Consider the following 18402-nt stretch of genomic DNA (forward strand, 5'->3'; position numbering starts at 1 on the left):
GGAAATAAGGATGGTGAGAGGACACCTCATGGGGTGGTTGTGAGTTTAAGTGAAGTAAATAATGCATGTATACAGGAACTGGCACTCAATAAAGGCTGGCCATTCATTATTATTGATGCTGATGCTCTTAGTAGCTGCCTAAAAGGCATTCTATCCGCCTGGCACTGATGATCTGTCAGCCAGCCCTTCATTCCAGCTCAGAGGCCCGGGCCACAGAGTCCTCTGGCACAGAACATTCCCCACCCTGCCCACACGGAATATGCCAGAATAGGAGCTGGCAGTGGGGCAGCCCATCAGAGCTGCACAGACTCCTAACTGGGAAAGTGCCAGAAAAGCTCTTTCTTGCTGTCACTGCAGAGGCCCAGATGGAACCTGGTGGTCAGGGTTAAAGCTGGCCTGGCTCTGGCGCCAGTGGGCCAGCCAGACTGACTGGGGCAGGGCTAGGTGCTGGCCAGCTTGTGCCAGGAAGCCGAGGCCAGAGGGACAAACGGCAGGGCTGGGTGAGAAGACGGGGCTGAGATTCTGTGCTGAGTCATGAATGAGCTCACACAAAAGCAGGTACACCAGGAGCCCTAGGTACTCCTGAGGAGGGGCGGGGGGTCAGGCCCTGTGTATCACCCTGCTCTCCAATGCTTGGGCAGTCCCATCGGGCACTCAGAGACCTCCACCAGGAGTAACTGAGTTATTCTTGAACCTCAGCATTACTCACAGCGAGCATCACACCACCTCCAAGGATTCAACTCAGTGGCCAACTCTATGCTTCTCATCCCTTTGCCCTCACCTCAACTGTGGATCGGGTGTTACACCAGAATTAGCCACCGTCCATGGTCCTGAAACGCCCCACCAACAAGGACTCGGGGTGGGGGGGGGGGGGGGCTGCGGGAAGGGGGGGGCGGGGGCTTCTACCCAGCCGCTCCTGGGAGTTCTGAACCAGGTGATGGCTTTCTTTCCAATATCTGTGATCCCTTTTACTAATACAGAACCAACAAATTCTCGACTTTATGCCTAACTATTTATGTACCTGGTTTCATGTCCTTTTGATGTTCCTTAACATTTACCTCTGCTGCCATTCACCCCTTTGAAACATTGGCAAGTCCATATTCCCCATGGCTTCCCACCCATTCTAAACTCATTCCCTCTCCCCATACTCCCCTGGGAGATCACGGTTAGATCTCTAGCCTCATGCCATCATTTGTCAGGTCAACACAGGCCAGAGTGGGAAGGGCACCAAGACCACAGTGTAAGTTAGAGCAAACCTGGGCCATCACATAGGTCTCCTGACTCCCCATCTACCTCACTCCCCATTACCCCACACGTCTGCTCCCCTGCCAAGGGAAAGGGGACCCCCCGGCAGCATGGGATCTCCTTCCAGGGCCCTTTCCACAGAGAACATAATAGCTGCCATCTATTTCCACTCGGTGCCACGCACTGTGCTTCTGCATAGGGTCTCCCTCCTCCGGGAGGTGTGATCACTGTCCCCAACTTACAGGCAAGGAAATGAGCTCAGAGACGTGAAGGGATTTTCTCAAAGCCGCACAGCTAGTGTGCAACTGAGCTGAGATTAAAACCAGAACTTTTTTTTTTTTTAACCAGAACTTATCGCCTATTTCTGACCTCTGCCTTTCAATCCAGTCGTGTTAATAAGACCCTCGGGGAGTCTATTTTAAAGCCCTTAACCTGGAGGTTATATTCTCTCCCACATGATGGGCTAGTCTTTGGCTAATGCCGCCCTGTCCAGAACTTTGACAGGGTCCTGCTCTCCCCTGCCAGGACTTTGGCCCTACGATGGGCGAACACCCTGGGGTCCTAACCCCTTATTGACTTCCACTCTTGAAGGCCTCAGCCATAACCCGTCTTCTCCAGATGTTGGGGTCAGAGCAAGGCCCCTGAAAACATGGGTGGGAGATGCGGGGGTCATCTTGTTGGGAGAGCATTATGTGGCAGCGTGAATATTGATGAAGCTGTAATTGGCTCCCTTTTTCAGAGCCAGGGCTTCTGCAGGCCCAGGCGCCGGGGCTAATTGTTGCAGGCAATTAATAACTTGGATTGTGTTCACTCTGGCGCAGGCTGCCTGCTTCCTTGGAGGAGGCAGGCAAGGCTGGGAAAGGAGTGCTAGGCCGGCTGTTTGCAGAATTCTGGAGGAGGCGGGAGTGACGGGCTGCCATCTGCTCAGCCTCTCCTACCCCAGCCTGGCCCTTTCACCTCTCCCCAGACCTCTCTCTCCTCTCTTGAATTATTGCTCCCCCCCTTCCCATCCTCTTTCCCCTTCAACTCACACTTGCCCCCATGAGCAGAGCGCCAGGAAGAACGGGGCTGGGAAGAGAAGAGATGGTGACTTGGGAAAAGCTCAGGAGTGAAACCCAGGAGGCCTGGGGCCAACTCAAGCTCTTCCACTAACTTGCTGCATGACCTTCAGTTGGAAATTCATTCGCCAGGAACTTGGGCGAGCTTTCTGAGCTCTTTTGCATCTATTATATCACATGAAGTGCAATCAACCCTGAAAGTCATGGAAACAAGGACTGGTCATTCTATCATAATCTCTCTAACTCTATAACTATAACTATATCACTACGTACATATATGACTAATTATCACCTATAAATCTGTGCTCCACCTCAGCTGAAAAGATCATGGCAGGCATATTATAAGCAGAGGTCATTAGACTCCCATTTTGCAGTTGGGGAACCTGAGCCTCAGAGAAATGAAATGACTTACCCAAGGTCATACCATTAGTAAAAGACACAGAAAAAGTCAAACTCAGTCTTGTAAATCTGAAGCCCTTTTCAACACTCCTCAGTCCACTTGCCTCCATTCCCTGGCCAAGAGCTCCAAGTCAGGGTGTAGCCAATCGAAGGACGGTTGGTTACTCTATTCCCTGATGCTGGGACAATGGAGAAACTGCCTTAGTTTACGGTGTTTTAAAAGATAAACACCAAACCTTCCCCATATACTCTTCCCCTCAGCTATTCAACCATCTGGTGGGAGGACTTGATTCATATACAGTCCCCCTCACCAGGGCTGGGGTAAGAAGTGAGAGGTGTGATGGTCACCACTAGGTTATCTCTTACCCAGCAGGTAAGAAGAAGAAAAAAAGAAAGAGGAGGAGGAGGAGGAGGAGGAGGAGGAGGAGGAGGAGGGAGAGGAGGAGAAGGAGGAGGAGCAGGAACTAGTATTTATTTAGAGCTTGGCTTATGCCATGCCCTGTGCTAACGGGTATTTTTGCACTGAGTTTATCTCATTTAATACATCTTTGTAACCACTGCTATGAGACAAGTGCTTTTCCAATCCACATTTTATAGATGAGATGACTGGGGCTCAGCGAGGTGAAGTGACTTTCCCAAGGTCACACGGCTGGTGGGGATGGAACCGAAGTATCGTTGTGCTGGGATCCGTGCTGAGCTCAGAGGCTCTACTTCAAACACAGTCAGAGAGAAAACGGGAATAGAAATAAAGGGATGGGAGCTAAGGACAAAGCAGCCCTTTATGGCTCAGACCCCTTACAGAAGAAGGCTTTTCAATTAGCGGGGAAGACAGAGTCCAGGGGAAGCCGCCTATTGGCGCCAAGGGGCATGTAAATCAGACCGGGAGGAGTTTCCACCAGACAGCTCTGGAGTGGAGGGTCAGGGGCGGGGGCGGGGGCGGGGGCGGCGGGGGGGGGGGGGGGGGGGCGGGGGGACAGGATCTTATACTCTGCAGCCTTTCCATTGGGCAGGTCATTGGGCCACTGGAGCCATCTTTAATTAGCATCTGGAGGTAAAGGGGGCTATAGGCTGCCCCAGGTCGGACAGGGATCTCTGAGGCCAGCACCCCCAGGCCTCCATAAACAGACGTCCTGCAGGCAGAGTTGGAGCAGAGGGAAGGGAGTGGGACGATGAGGCCCCAGGAGGAGGATTCTCATGACTTTCCCTGCCCGCGCCAGCTCCCGCCGCCACCACCGGCTCCACTTTATGGCAGGCATATTTCAAAGGCCCGGTTCCATTTGCATTTTTAAAACCTCGCTGATGGCCTGGGAAAATTGTATTTTCCCAGTGTTCCTGGGTACCACACTTCTCCCCTCCTCCCCCACTCCACTGGGCCTCCGTCTCTACACCCTCCGTTCTGGGAAGGCTCCCCAATCAAGGGCAGAGCGAGCCCAGCCCCCATCCAGGATCATCTGGAGGTCCTGGGAGGCCAGAGAGGGCTCCTGGGAGGGTGTGGAGAAGGTGGCTACAGCTGGGACCCCAATCCACTAACTCTAGTTCTCCAAGGAGTGGGGGCAGTGTCCCCTAAGGAGGGCGGAGGGTGTTGGGGCACCACAGGGCACATCACTGGCACTCCCTGAGGGTTTGTCAGGCTGAGAGGGTTTGTCAGGGCAGGAGCTTTGGGGAACTTTGAGGAGGCTCCTGGCAGCAGCCTTCACACCAGCTGAAAAGAGTAAACCATTCACGCAGCAAACAAAACACTTTGCTCTCAGCTGGGCTTGGGAACACACTCTGTCTCCCTATTGCTCCCTTAAAAGCCAGTCTTTTCCTGTTCTTCCTCCCACCCTCTCCCAGGGCCGCACATTCTCGGCCTCCCCTCTGAGATGTGCCAGGAGGGGCTGGGAGTTTGCTGGTGCTGCTGGGTCTACCTCTGCACTCAGATGTCAGCTTTGGCCTCTGATGTTGGAGCAGCAACACACACTCTCCACCTCTTGGGTGAGGTCTCCGGTCTCTCTCTGTCTGCCCTCACAGCTCAGGGCAGCACCCCTCATGTCTGGAGCTGCTCCCAACACTGTTCTCTAGGCCACCGGGAGCTCTGGAGTCCCCTACAGACCTGGCAGCCTGGCAATGGCCCCCCTGGTGACCCTGAGCACATAGGGAGTGAGTGCTGGAGCAGAGACACAGCCTCAGGCCATTTGCTTCTGCACAGATGTGCTCCCCAGTCTTCCCAGTTCCTCCCTCAGCACACACTCCATGGATGTATGACAAGCTCCCGGCTCACCCCTCACACAGCAGTGGCAATGGCCTCCCTTCTTTCTGGCTTCCCTCGGTCCTACCGGCGCCTGGCAGCTGGTCCTCTTGAGAGGCATCCCCGTTGGATCTCTCTGGGTGACACCAATGCCAGTGCCCTCTGAGCACTGATGGAGAGAAATGGGCCAGACACTGGCCACCGCTCCCCAGCTTCTTCTCCTGTGGTCCTCGGGCCAGGGGTATCAGGCCAAAGGTGTGTTAGAGCTGGAGGGATGCCGGGTCCCAGCAGTTGGCATGACTCTGGCCTCTGGTGCCAGAGAGGTGAATGGAGAAGGAGGGAGGGACGGTGCCAGCAGCCTGGGCTTGGCATCTCCCTCTGGGATGCCCTCGAATGTCAAGGAGGCTGGTGACCTGCCAAGGCTGGGTGACTGAGAGAGGAACCTAGGGAACTCCTGGGGAAGGGAAGGAGGCCCCGGCCTGAGCCATTTGCAGAAGCGAGAACTGACCCCCAGGGGTCGCTGCGCCGCTCGCAGCCCCGGCCGCTGGCAGTGGGAGCCCGGTTGTACCACCACACGGCTCCCGCAGGGGGAGCGGCGGCCACCGTGGCGCCTGGCTGCGGGCTCGGGAGACAGCAGTGCGCGGTGGAGCGCAGGCCCTCTCCCGCCACTGACGCAAGGCCCGGCGGTTCAGAGGCCGGTGGCGCCGATGGCTGGGGGTGGGGCCCGGCTCCAGAGCCTGCCCTGGACACCCCCACATCCCGTGGTAGAAGCCGAGACCCAAACAAAGGCGGGCGGCGAATAAAAGGCGGCGGCGCGGAGAGCTCGGGGTTGCGCGTTGGGGAACCAGATTCCGCACCAGGCTGTGCGCGGTCTGTGCGCTCTGGAGCGGGACGGGGAACCCCGGCCTCCCGCAGCTCCGAAGAGCTTTTCCCTGCGACTTCCGCGAGGAGACCAGTCCGCCCCGCTGGGTGGCTGCAGTCCCTGGCCTCTCCGGCGCGCCTCCCTCCCGCGCCCGCGGCTGAGCCCGCTCAGCTTGGCCAGCCGAGGTGAGTGCGACGGCCGCTGGGCGCCATCGGGGTGTGGGCTGGGGGATGCATTGCTGCGGGGAGCGGGGCAGGTCTTCCGCGCCGCCCCTACCCCGGCCTGCGCGGTGTGTGAAGTTCTCCCGCGCCCCAGCCAGCCCGGGATGCGGGCGTCGGAACCCACCAGCCCGGGAGAACCCAGAGCTTGTCCCCCGCGGCCGCTCTCCAGCTCCGCACCAACTCCCCGCGGACCCAAGCAGCCTCGGTTCTGCACGGGCCAGTTTGAGGTCCAGAAACCACGAGGCATCCGACCTGCGGGGCGCCTTCGGACCTCTGGCCCCCCTGCTCGTCGCGGCGGGTGGATGACTGAGTCCATAAAAGTTGTCAGCCTGAACCTGCCCCGAATCGACTCGGGGCCGGGCTAGAGCGGAGGGAGGGGTCAGAAAAAGGTTTGTGACCGCCACGCCACCTGCTCGCCGCCTGAGCGCACTTACGCTCTCAGCGGGACATTTCCCGGGAGCCGCGGCCGGGTTAGCCGGGCTGCAGGTCCGGCGGGGCGGGCGAGGGAAGCCGAGCGCGAGTGAGAGGGGAGGTGGGGCGGGCAGCGGAGCAGTGGCGCGCTGAGGATCGGGGAAGATTTCTGGCGCGAGTGGTGCTGAGTCCCGTGAGTCAACCCCGCCTCTGGGAGAACTTTTCCCAACTCCCGGGGGTGGGGGTGGGCGCAGCTAGGCTTCCCGGGGCCCCTCTCTGCTGAGGAAGCCCACGCCAGATCCCTGCAGTCCCTCGAGAGGCGTGGCGAAGAGCCCCTCCCCTCCGCGCCCTGGGTCAGCACCGCGGACAGCGCCTCGCGGGGGAGCGTAGCCTCAAACCCCAGGAACCCACTTGCACACTCACACAGATCTACAGACCACCCGCAGACAGTCCCCACCCGGATTCGCAGTCCATTCACGCAAACTCATATCCACCCACCGTCCGCACAATCCACACACCCGGGAAGGTCCATCCACACGCACGTGGACAAGCTCAGATCTTCCCAGGAGCCCCTGCAGCCTGGCAGCCTCTTCACTCCAGGTCCCCTTGTCTCCGGACCCAGAATAAGCCCAACTCCAGAGCTCACTGCTGAGTCCTCACAGGGATACCCAGGACTCAGAGCCCTCACCACACACACACACACACACACACACACACACACACACACACGCCAGTCCTGCTCCTGCCAGGGGAGCAGAGCACACCCTCCCTCACCCCAGTGCAGACCCAGGCAGGAACCGGGGCCTTTGCCAAATGGAGGGAGGAGCTTCCGGCCAGGTGGAAGCTGCAGGCAGAAACCCAGCCTCCCCAAATCTTGGTTTTAGGCTCAGAAAGCATTTTGCTGAGCCCCCCTTCTTCAGACCTTACCCCAGACAAACCTCCTTCAACAACCAGGGTCTGTGCCCCTCTCTCTCTGCATCATTCTTCACTTGCACTTTCTGTGTCTTTGTTCCCCTGTGCTGTTCTCCTCTGTGTTTATCTTTCACACACATCCCCCCCCCCCCCCGCCCCACCTCTTTCTTTTGCCTTTTCCAGTTCCTCCTTCCCAGGCACCTTTACTCTCTCCCCAACTTTCTTCAGTCAGCCCACTCCCCTGTGGGTACAGCTGGCTCCTAGGGGGAGCTGACTCCATTCTCCTGGCAGATTCTGCACCCCTACTTTCCTCTTTGGGAGTCTGACACACACACACGGCCTCAGCAGCTTCTGCTCCCTCCCCAGGAAAATGTCCAGGGCTAGATGCACCCGAGTCCCCACAATCTCTCCAAGGGGCCAGGATTCCACAGCAAGTGGCTCCATCCCCACCTCCCTGGGGATCTGACTTTTTGACGGACCTGGTGCCCATGCCCTGGCTTGCCCTTTGATGCTGCTCCTGCTGTCGCCCTTAATATCCAGAAACTAGGCTCCAGCGTGATGTGGTGGGAGGCAATCTGAGTGCAAGTGGGGAGGCCTGGGACCTAGTCTCAGCTTGGCCACAGATCAACTGTGTCCTTCAGTGAATTCCCTTCTCTGAGCCTCAGGCTTCCGGTCTGTACAAGAACAGGGCAGGTTGAGGTGACCTTCCGGGTCTCTTGTTGGCCCTAGTAATGTGGGATATTGACTGTCTCATGAGCCTCTTGAGTGTGGGTGGGAATGAAATTTTCTGTTCTAACCCCAGAGCTATTGTACCTTTCCCCTTCCTCAGAGCACCCACCGCTAGTGAAGTCATCCTGTCCCCTGAACGAGGGATGTTCAGATGATTTCCTTTATAGGACCAGAGATGTCAAGTAATTTTCTTGAGGTCACACAGCTGAAATGCAACCTCCATTGGGGCAGGCAGTGATTCCACTGCCTGTATATCCTCTGTATGAACCATTGTTTCTGGTTGGTGGATGCTTAGTGAATAAATGAACAAATGAATGAATGAATGAATGAATGAATAAAAGAGTGGAGACTTAAACCTGTATCTCCTGATCTCCAGAGCCTTGGGGTCACGGTTTAAGCCCTTTTCTCTATAGTTTAGACATGTTTCCCTTGTCCCCCCATTTCCCTTCCACTTGCCTGGTCATGCAAAGGCAGATGAAGTTGTCTAAGACTCTTTCTCCCCAGGACCGACTCTGATTGTAAATGACCACGGAGAAGGGACCAGCTGAGAGCAGCTTTAGATGGCCTGCTGGTGGGTAGGGCCTTGGCAATCAGCCCCAGGTCCCTAAGACTCGAAAGTAGGCTGTGCAAGGGCAGCTGGCCAGGATCTGAGGCTGGGAGAGAAGACAGTCATCCCTACCATTTGGCTAAGCAGCCACTTCCCACAGCCCCATGAGCTGCAAAAATCACCTTTATAGGCGAACAAAGCGAGATGCTGGGAGAGGAGGTGGTTTCCCTAAGGGCAAACAGCCGCCCACGGTCAGCCATAAAAATAGGCACCCACACATGGAGGTGGTGGGGGTGGCTGACAATAGCACTATCGCTGTTGATAATGATGGTAGCATCATCATGATTGGAAGTTCAGTGATTGGCCTCTTTGGTTCCCTTTCTCCTCTTTGAAATTGTCTCCCCATGTGAACCTCTTATGCTCGCCCCCCACCCAAATGTGGAGAAACTGGGGGCTGGGACAGTGAGAGAGAGGGTCTGGTTGTCGATTAGTCCCAGCCCAGCTGAGGAAGAGGGCTTGTCATTTGACACCTCCTCCTCCTGCCCACCCTCCCCCACCCGCGTGCATCTCTGCCCGGAGACCAGTGTCCAAGTCTGTCAAACACCCTTCCTCGCTGGGTTCCGCATGCAAGGCGCAGGGAAAATAAATAAAGAGCAGTGTTGGCCCGAAATAGACTTACAAATACGCATGTTTTCCCAAAGTCGCATTTCACGGGCAAACATTTTAATCTGAAGGAAGGAAGAGCCCCTATTTTGCCCAGTGCTCTACATTATTTTATTTATTTAGGTTTAATCCTCACCCGAGGGTATGTTTAGAGGAAATGGGGTGGGAGGGGGAACTTGGATTGGTTGCCTCCCATCTGCACCCGGACCAGGGATTGAACCCACAACCTAGGTATGTGCCCTGACCGGAAATCGAACCCGCAGTCCTTTGGTGTACTGGGTGACGTGCCCAGCAATGGAGCCACCTGTCCAGGGCTCTGCATTATTTCTGGTATTCGCTTGTTCATTCATTCATTCAGTAAATATTTTTTTGTGAATATAAATTCCTCTGCTCCCTGAGTCAGAGGTGAAGGGCAGTACTGTCACCTGACGCTAGCTCTGGCCATCTCTCATGGGCCCAAGGTGGGGGACTCCAGACCTCTGAGCTAGGGCCAGAACTGACTTCTGAGCTAGGGCCAGAACTGACTTCTGAGCGAGGGCCCAAACTGGGTGCCTCACCTTGGCACCTCGGGCTCTGTCCCCAGCCATGAGAGCTGTAATCCGTTTGCCTGGGGGATGGGCTCAGGCAGGAGTCCCACTGTGAGGCTTGGGCTAGAAAAGATCTTTAAACTCCGTAAGAGGCAGGGCTGCACCTGGGGACATTGTTTCAGGGAGGCAGGTGAGCTGCCCCGCATCACACAGCACGTTGGCCGCAGAGCCTGCGTCTCAGAGTCCCAGCCGGGCATGCCATGCTGCGAGGGGAAATGCAGCGGGCTCCCGCTGCCCAGGGCCTCTCCTCTGCATCCCCTCAGCATCGAGCCTGGCCCTGTGGCCTGTCCCAGGTCCCCAACTATTCATCATCACGAACACTAGCACATACAGAACACGTGCCATGTGCCAGGCGCTGTGCTAAATGCTTATATTAATTTATGCGATCTCCACAACAGCCAAAGTGTGCTTGTTCCACTTCACAATGGGAGAACCAGCTGCTAGAGAGGTTGACTCCCCTGCCTAAGGTCACGCCGCTGGTAAAGAGGCAGGTGGGCCCCCAGGGCCCCCACGAGCAGGTTCACGCTGGGGATGAAGAAGGAGGTTTGGAAGCAAAGCCAAGGGAGGAGGAGCAAACGGACAGCAGCAGGCTACTTAGGCGACCCCTCCTGCCCTGCCATTGCTTGCTGGCATTTGTGCCGGCAGAAGCGGTGCCTCTGCCAAATCCTGGAAGGAAGAAGCCCGGTGCGGGGTCCTGGGGCCAACCCCTGGGGGACGTAGGGTCTGGGTATTTCTCCCTGAACTCAGGGGAGAGACCGAACTAGGCATGCAGAACCCCGGGCATGCGCTTGACTCTGACATCTGCTTCCTCCCTCTGAGGGACCCAGAGTGGGGACCTGGGCAATTTGGAGAGGGCCATTGGGTGGCAACTTAGGGTCTTGCTGTCTGCAGTGAGCTTGGCCATTGGGGACGAGGAGGTGGCAGGGACAATAGGAAGGACTGACTTGGAGTTAGATGCCAGTGGGAGCCGTGCAGGTCTCTCATAGGGGGCGCTCTTTGGAACCCAGAAGTGATGTCCCAGGAGACAGTGCCCAGAGGTTTAAAAAGCCTTCTCCTCAATCCCCATCCCAAGACCCTGCCTAGCAGCCCCACTGTGCGCCAGGCACTAGACATGCGAAAGTGGGGAAGCCTGCCTCTGTCCCTGTAGAGTCACCAGTCTCGCATCCCCGCCCCTGGTACCTCCTGCCCCAGCGGAGGTGAGGGATGAGAAGGGATGGCTCACCCAGGTCCCCCACCAGAAGTAGACGAGGGACCCATGTGTCCCCTGGGACTCAGAGGACATGACCCAGTGGTCATTCCAGGGTCAGGAGGGACGTTTCCCACGGTGGTGCCTGCAGGACACCTGAGTGTCCACCCCTCACCCCCCACCCTGGCTTGATGTCCTGGTGGGAGGGGGTGCAGCAGGGAAGACTCATGCCTGTCCAGCCATCTGCCCGAAGCCTCCGGCACACATGCTGGCACCTGGACCACGCATCCTTTGCCAGATCGTGTTAATAAAGGGGACATGGCTGCCAGCTGGAAGCCACTCCTGTCCTGAAGGAGAACGCGGTGATCTGCTTGTCTCCGGGGAAGCAGCTCAAAGGGGCTTGGAGTTGGGGCCGCTGTGGCCAACGTGTTCCCACGATGTTTGGGGAGGAGTGCCGCGTGCTCCCCTCCCGCCTTGGCCTCTGCACTTCCTGCTGGGCTTCTCGCGTTCTTAGCCGGGAGGGTTCTGCAGGGTGATTGCCCGGAGATAACGATGATGATAATAATGGCCAACATATTTTGAATGTTTACTCTCCGCCGGGCGCCGGGCTTAGAGCTTTATAGGTATTATCATCCCATCTTCATCCCAGCCCTATGCACAGTTACCATTGTTATTTCACTTTAAGGATGAGAAATGAGAAGCATAGAGAGACTGAGCCGCTTGCTGGTGAGCAATGGAGATAGGAGTCAAACCCCAGGCAAGCTGGCCCCGGGGATGCCATAACCACGGCCACCACAAGACAATTGAAGCTCACACTCGGACCTTCATACCAACTTGATTTGGGTCTTTAAAGATGAGCGTGATTGAAACCCAAATACCTTTGGGATCCTTCAGTAATCTGGGTAATTTGTACATAAGGATTTGAGCTACCTCCCTGTTGACTGGGTGACGTGGGTTGACCATTTGCCTCTTGACTGCCAAGCAACCAAGCAGATCCCTTTTCAGATGTCCAGATGTGGGCAACATCTGGCAGACTGGCAGGACTTTTCTGGCGGTCATCCAGATGTTACCCCTTCTCATTTCATGTAGACACAGCTGGGACTTGCATCCCTCCGGATATGCTTCCATGTGGGAAATTCCTGGTTGAAAGCACTTGCTGGTTTAATTTTATTTTAATACTAGAGGTCCGGTGCATGAAATTCATGCAATTTGGGGAGGGGTCCCCAAAGCCCAGCCTGCACCTGCTCACAGTCCAGGAGCCCTCGGGGGATGTCCGACTGATGCGGAGGTGGGAGAGCCTCCGGCCACTGCTGCCTCAGCCGTGAGCTCGGCTTCTGGCTGAGCAGCGCCCCCCACTATGGGAATGCACTGACTACCAGGGGGCAGCTCCTGCATTGAGCATCTGCCCCCTGGTGGTCAGTGCGTGTCATAGTGGCCAGTCATCCCACCACTTGGTTGATTTGCATAATAGCCTGTTATTACATAGGATTGATTTTTAGAAAGAGGGAGGAAGGAAGGGAAAGAGAGAAAGAAACATTGATATGAGAAAGAAATACTGTTTGGTTGCTTCCCACCCGTGCTCTGATCGGGGATCAAACCTTCAACCCAGGAGTGTGCCCTGACTGGGAACAAACCCACCACTTTTCAGTGTACAGGGTGACGCTCCAACTGACTGAGCCACACGAGCCAGGATCATTTGCTGGTTTTAAAGCATCACCTAGTGACTTCACAAAGGCAGGATGGCGGCGTTGGTTCCTCCCTGCGACCCAGGCCTGAGAGCCTGGGCTAAGCCGGAGGAAAACCAGGCTCTGGGGAAGTGGCAGCAGGTAAAGGAGAAAACCCTCCTTCCCTTCTCAGCCCGGGGCGCTGGGGCGAGGCTGGCTGGTGAAGGGCATGCGGGTGAGTAGCCGCTGCACGTTCCCTGAGAAGTTCCTGACTTTCCGACCCCGTCCTCCGGAGGCTTTGAGCAGATGGTCCCCGAGTAGCAGCAGGAATTGGTGATGAAAAGAGACATGTCGGCAGAGAGGCATTCTCGGGCATTAATGAGCATGAGAATAGATCTGGGGTGAGAAGGTTCCCAGAGCCTTGGGGAGGAAAGGATTTCAAGACGTTGCAAGTTAAGATCTTGAAAATGTAACGGAAAGTCCTTATTTTATCTAGCGAGCACCAACCAGTGAAGGAATTAAGACTATGAATGACTAAGGGAATGAATGAACTGGTAAATGTATGAATTGGTGAATGGGGCTGATGGACTTGGACAGCCGGGGGCCTTGATTGGGTGGGGCCTGACCTGGTTCTCAGTACTGACAAAGGGAAGGGTCCTGTTCTTGTCCCCCTGGAATCCCCTTTAGCTCAGGGTCAGAAAGAAATAGGATGAACCCCTGAACCTTGCCTTCTTACTGTGCACCATACCCCCCCATCCTGTTCTGTAGGACCTCCGGTCACGGGGCTCCTCTGGCTCCTGGCCATGGCAAGGTTGAAACCCCAGGTGGCTGCAAAGCTGATGGAGGCTGCAGTTTCCACACCCCGAGAAATCTGCAACTCTCGTCACCTTCCCAGCTGCTCCCCTAGCCCTAAGTCCCCCCTCCTCTCTTGTCACGTCTGTGTCTGGACCTTTGGGAACTCCAAATGACAGAATTGGGAGGTACCTGAAAGCTCATTGAATCTAGCTCTCCCATTTGACAGACAGGCAAACTGAGGCCCCAGGGAGAAGGAAAGACTTGCCCAAGGTCACAAGCAAATGGGAGACAGAGCCATTATTATGGAAGGAGTAAGGAAGTTCCCAACAGATAGGATAGCACCGCGTCATTGAGCAGGGACAGCAGGGGGCTGGGATTCTTGGGCCCAGGGAGCCTCCTTGGGTCACTCCTGGCCTCTGGGGCCAGGGTCAGTGGTTCTTAGTTTCTGGGGTCCTGAATTTCCCAAGCATCTTGTGGGAAAGGCAGCAGAGTTGGCGGGTGGTTCTTGGGGATCTGTCCTCCACCCTGGGCATCCTGTTGCGGCCGCTCAGCTCCAGCCCTGACCTCTGTCTATAGGCAGCGGCACCATCATGGAGGGTGGGCTGAGGCTGAGGCCAGTGTTAGACACCCCACCCCGGCAGGGGCCTCTGTGCTGGCCCTGGGTGTGAAGCGGCTGGTGGACTTTGACATCCTCTCTCCCCACTATGCACACCTGAGCTGTTAATCAACAGTGTAGCCAGGAAGCCACTGACCTGTGCGGGCACAGAGGTGCGTTTCTACCTGGACACCCAAGATGGTGAAGTTGGGTGTCAGTTCCTGATGCTCTTTTCTCGTCCCCCTTCCCTGGGCTGTGCCCAGACTGTGGCCAGAATGACTCCAGGGGCAGGCACTGAGTGTGTGTGTGTGTGTGTGTGTGTGTGTGTGCATGATTGTGCATGTGTGCAGGCCAGCAAGGTTTGGGAGGGCTGGCTCTAGAATTCTGGGAGTTTTCAAACATGTAAGATTCTAATACACTGAGAAGAGGAATCAGCTTATCAGAAATCACGTTCAACGAAATCCCTTTTCTTAGCTTCAGTTTCTTGTTTGAAAATTGGAAATAATCCTTACGACTGGGAAACCTATAGGAACATGATCTCCAGTGCCGCACCGATGCGAATCCTTCAGTCCCCCAGACCGAGGGGATGGGGACAGGAGAAAATGGCTCTGACTCGGGACCGAGGGCCTGAGCAGCCTCCAGCATCTCCTTGCGGTGCTCCTTTCATCAGTGCTGGCCTCCTCGACCCCCCACAAGCCCAGGCAGCAGGGGCCGGGGGAGCCCCGAGTTAGCAGAGGGGGAGATTTGCCCTAAGGCTTCTCCCTTTCTTTCTAGGCAGTGAGGCTGGAGGTACAGTCCCTTCTCAGATCACCACCCAAACCAGTCCTGGTGGCCCCTTGGGGGGCTCGATCGCTTTGCATTAAGTGCCTTTTCATCTTTGCGCTTCCAGCTTACCCTCAAGCTTCTCTTTGGTGGGGAGACCCAGGAGAGTCTTGCACCGTCCTGGACCCACAGATGTGTCTGGGTGTGCTGCGGGGAGCAGAGGGAGACAGGCCTCCGAAGCTCCCCCCGAGCTAAGAACTGGCAGGCGGCCCCTGCCGTGTCCCAGTGAAGCCCATGGCATCGGCACATACTGGTCAGCGGACCTGACACGTGGAGTGATGACACAGCAGGACCCACCCTGTGTGCTCCCCAGTTAGACCATAGCTTCCGATTAGGGATGAAGGGGAGCCCACTTTAGAGAGCATCTCCCTCTAGATGGGGGACCATCCATCCAGAGATGGGAAGTGACTTGCTCTGGGTCACCCGGCAGGCCGGTGGCAGGGCACGGCCCTACTCTAGCCTCAGGGGGCCCCTCGGGCTGCCCCACGCACCCATCCCTGCTTCCTCTCCTCCCTGCCTCTGAGCCTGAGTTCCCAGGAAGAGCTGGCTGGAGCTGAGATGCAGAGATGCCCAGGGAATTGTTTTACATATTTGTTAATCGGGTCTCGGAGAGAGAGAAGGGCCCCGAGCTCATCAGCCAGGAAGGAATCCAATTTGGCTTTTATGGCCGTGGTTATTGGTCTTATTTTGCAGGGATCTTTTTATTTGTTATTAACGCAGCGATCTGGGGGCTGGGGAGCTGACTGGCTGCTGGGCGCAGGGGGTCCTGTGGGCTCACTCGGAACTCCAGGCAGCGGCCGGGACTCGGGGGTGAGGGTGGGGGTGAGGGGGTGGGAGGAGGCGGCCTGGACAGGTTGGCCAAGGCATGCAGTGAAGGTTTTCCGGAACCTTCTGACCCTGCAGACAAGGTGCGGTAACTCGCGGTTCTGTATGTTGCCGGTTTTATTAAGCTTTTACTGCCTTTTCCTCAGAGATGCAAGGCTGCCGATAGGTCTGGGATGTGAGGCCTGAGCTGTGTAGGCAGAAAGGGGTGGAGAAGGGAGGGCAAGAGTGGGCCAGCTGGGGTGCAGTTCCTCTGTCAGAGCAGTGGCTACGGGATGGGCTCTGACCGGCCTGCAGAGGCTCAGGTCCCAGCCCCCCAAGCTGCCTCATGGAGCTGAAGCTGGAACAGAAGTGGCATTAAGTAAAGGGCCCAGTGCTGGGAGGGCACACAGAGTGCTCAGCGGGTGGGCGGCTCCCGCCCCAGCTCCTCGCATGGGGCCTGGCAGGCAGGGAGCTGTGGGCCTTGTATTTTCTTCCACTGCCTGGCCCCACCAGGAGGAGCTGGTTGGCAGATTCGAGTGGCCTGTTTGTGTGCCCCACCCACCCGGGAACATAGTCCTGTTCCTGGTCCAAATGTCATCATTTCTCCCCACCCACCCCCCATCCCACCCCCATGGCTGGAAGAAGAGGCACTTCAAGGCATGAGTCCTGGACACAGATCCGGAGGCTGAGTCTACTCCCAGTGCCAGGGGGCAACCAATGTGAGCCCCGGTGGAGGGGGGGAGGGCAAAGGCTAGATCATGCTGGGGGGATACCGGGAACAGGGGAGAATGGTCCTGGACCACCTGCAACAGAATCACCGGGGGAGATGGTGTAAAGAGATGCCCCGCCCCCCGAGTCTGGTTGGCCAGATCCGGTGTCTGTCCCAGGCGTTTGCATTTGCACCAGGGACTGGTCCCCATCCCAGTCCGAGGGCCGATGTGGTAGAGAGTGAGAGTCAGCTCTGGCCAACTTGTAGACCTGCCATGAGCCGGGACCAGATTCAGGCCTCTCCCCAACTGCGAAGCTCACAGCGATCATTCTATGTGACTCAGCAGGTGGGGTACCTCCATCCCCACTTTACAGATGCGGAAACTGAGACTTGCCCAAGGCACCCAGCTAGTGGCAGAGGCAGGTGTGAAGCCAGGTCCATCTGACTACGAAATCCGTGTTAGCTCCCTCCTCCCCCTGGCAATCAGGCCCTGGTGCTCTGGGTGCCTGGTATACCCTCTGAGAGTGGGGTACCAGTTCTGGCCCCCTGAGCCCACTAGCCAGAGAACGCATGGAACGGGGACAGTCACAGTGGCTGTTGTGACCATTAATGTTCGTTCCTCTGGTGCCGACTGGTTCCCTGGGTGATATATTGGCGGGAGCAACGCTTGTTTGCCTGATATATATGGAGCTGTTGGGCTTACGAGTCAGTGCCCACAGCTTCCTCACCAGCTGTCAGCCCGGGGCAGCCATCTGTCCTTTAAACGCTTCATCCCCACAGTCTGCCCTCCTTTGAGAAATGAGGGTCCAGGGCAGGACCACCACAGAGCCCTTGGCTAGCTCTCTCCCCTCTTACCCCCACCTGGGCTCCCAACAAATAAGCCCAGATTCTATTTGGGGGGAGGAGCACTTCTCTGAATTTCCCACCCTCTGCTGGCCATGGGAGCCCATAAGAATGGTATGGATTCCTTGCGGGGAGGGGGCAACAGGTCTGAAGGGAGAAGGTGCAGGTACCTGCCTCAGCTGCAACCATAAAGCAGGTTTTCTCAGGGCTGGGGAGGCAGAGAGGTGGTAGATTTAAGATCTTCTTGCTGGGGGAAGGGCTCAGACACGTGCTGGCCGTCAGCTGGCCACGCCCCTTTCTCTACAGGGCTTCTCCTGGCTCTATTGCCATTTTCATTTGAGATTCTAGGTAGGACTTGGGGCTTCTGGAGATAAAACTTTAGGAGGGGCCTAGGATGCAGCTGCTAGGAGGGCTCCCTGCTGCACCCCCACTTTCCCTCTGGGATGCTTTATGTCCCTTTGTATTAGTCAGGGTTCTCCATAGGAACGGTTAAAGGACAGATGACCAATAGAGTGTAGAAAGATGGATGGATGATGGATGGATGGATGGATGGACGGATGGGTGTATGGATGGAAGGAAGGAAGGAAGGATGGATGGATGGATGGATGGATGGAAGGATGTGTGGATGGATGGAAGGATGGATGGATGGACGGATGAATGGGTAGACGGGTGGGTGGACAGAAGGGTGGATGGATAACAAGGAATTTGCTCACATGATTGTGGAGGCTGAGACGTCGTTTCTGCAGCTGGCAAGTTGGAGCCCCAGGACAGCCCATGGTGCAGTTACGTCTGTGCCTGGGAGCCTGACCACCAGGAGCGCTGATGCTGCGAGCTCCTGTTGGAAGCCAGCAAGGACCAGGAGCAGCCGATGCTTCAGTCCGAGTCGAAGGCTGGAAACACCGATGGCCCAGCCCCAGCAGTCAGCAGAGAGTTCCCTCTCACTCCGCCGCTCTCAGGGCTTTAACTAATTGGATGGGGCCACCCACACGAGGGAGGACAAGCTGCTTTACTCCATCTGCACACCCAGAATCGTGTTCGGTCAAATGTCTGGGCACTCCTGGCCCAGCCAAGCTGACACATAAAACTAACCATCACACCCAGGCTCCCACCGAAGGGAAGCTAG

The 18402-nt window shown here is 56.6% G+C and overlaps 1 protein-coding gene across 2 annotated transcripts in view; it reads left to right on the forward strand.

Annotated features, from left to right (window-relative positions):
- DISP3 (dispatched RND transporter family member 3) overlaps window positions 1-18402 on the forward strand; it is a 60954-nt gene that overhangs the window by 11510 nt on the left and 31042 nt on the right. Inside the window, exon 1 of one of the 2 annotated variants that reach the window (XM_070403130.1) lies at window positions 5777-5976. The exons of the other annotated variant lie outside the window; for it this stretch is intronic. The gene's annotated coding sequence lies outside the window, so the exon portion shown is untranslated. Of the gene's footprint in view, window positions 1-5776; window positions 5977-18402 lie in introns of those variants that run through there. 2 annotated transcript variants of the gene reach the window in all.

This window comes from Myotis yumanensis, unplaced genomic scaffold (genome assembly GCF_028538775.1).
Source record: "Myotis yumanensis isolate MYYU_CA2020_CCGP unplaced genomic scaffold, mMyoYum1.0.hap1 SCAF_2, whole genome shotgun sequence".
NCBI classification, from domain to species: domain Eukaryota; kingdom Metazoa; phylum Chordata; class Mammalia; order Chiroptera; family Vespertilionidae; genus Myotis; species Myotis yumanensis.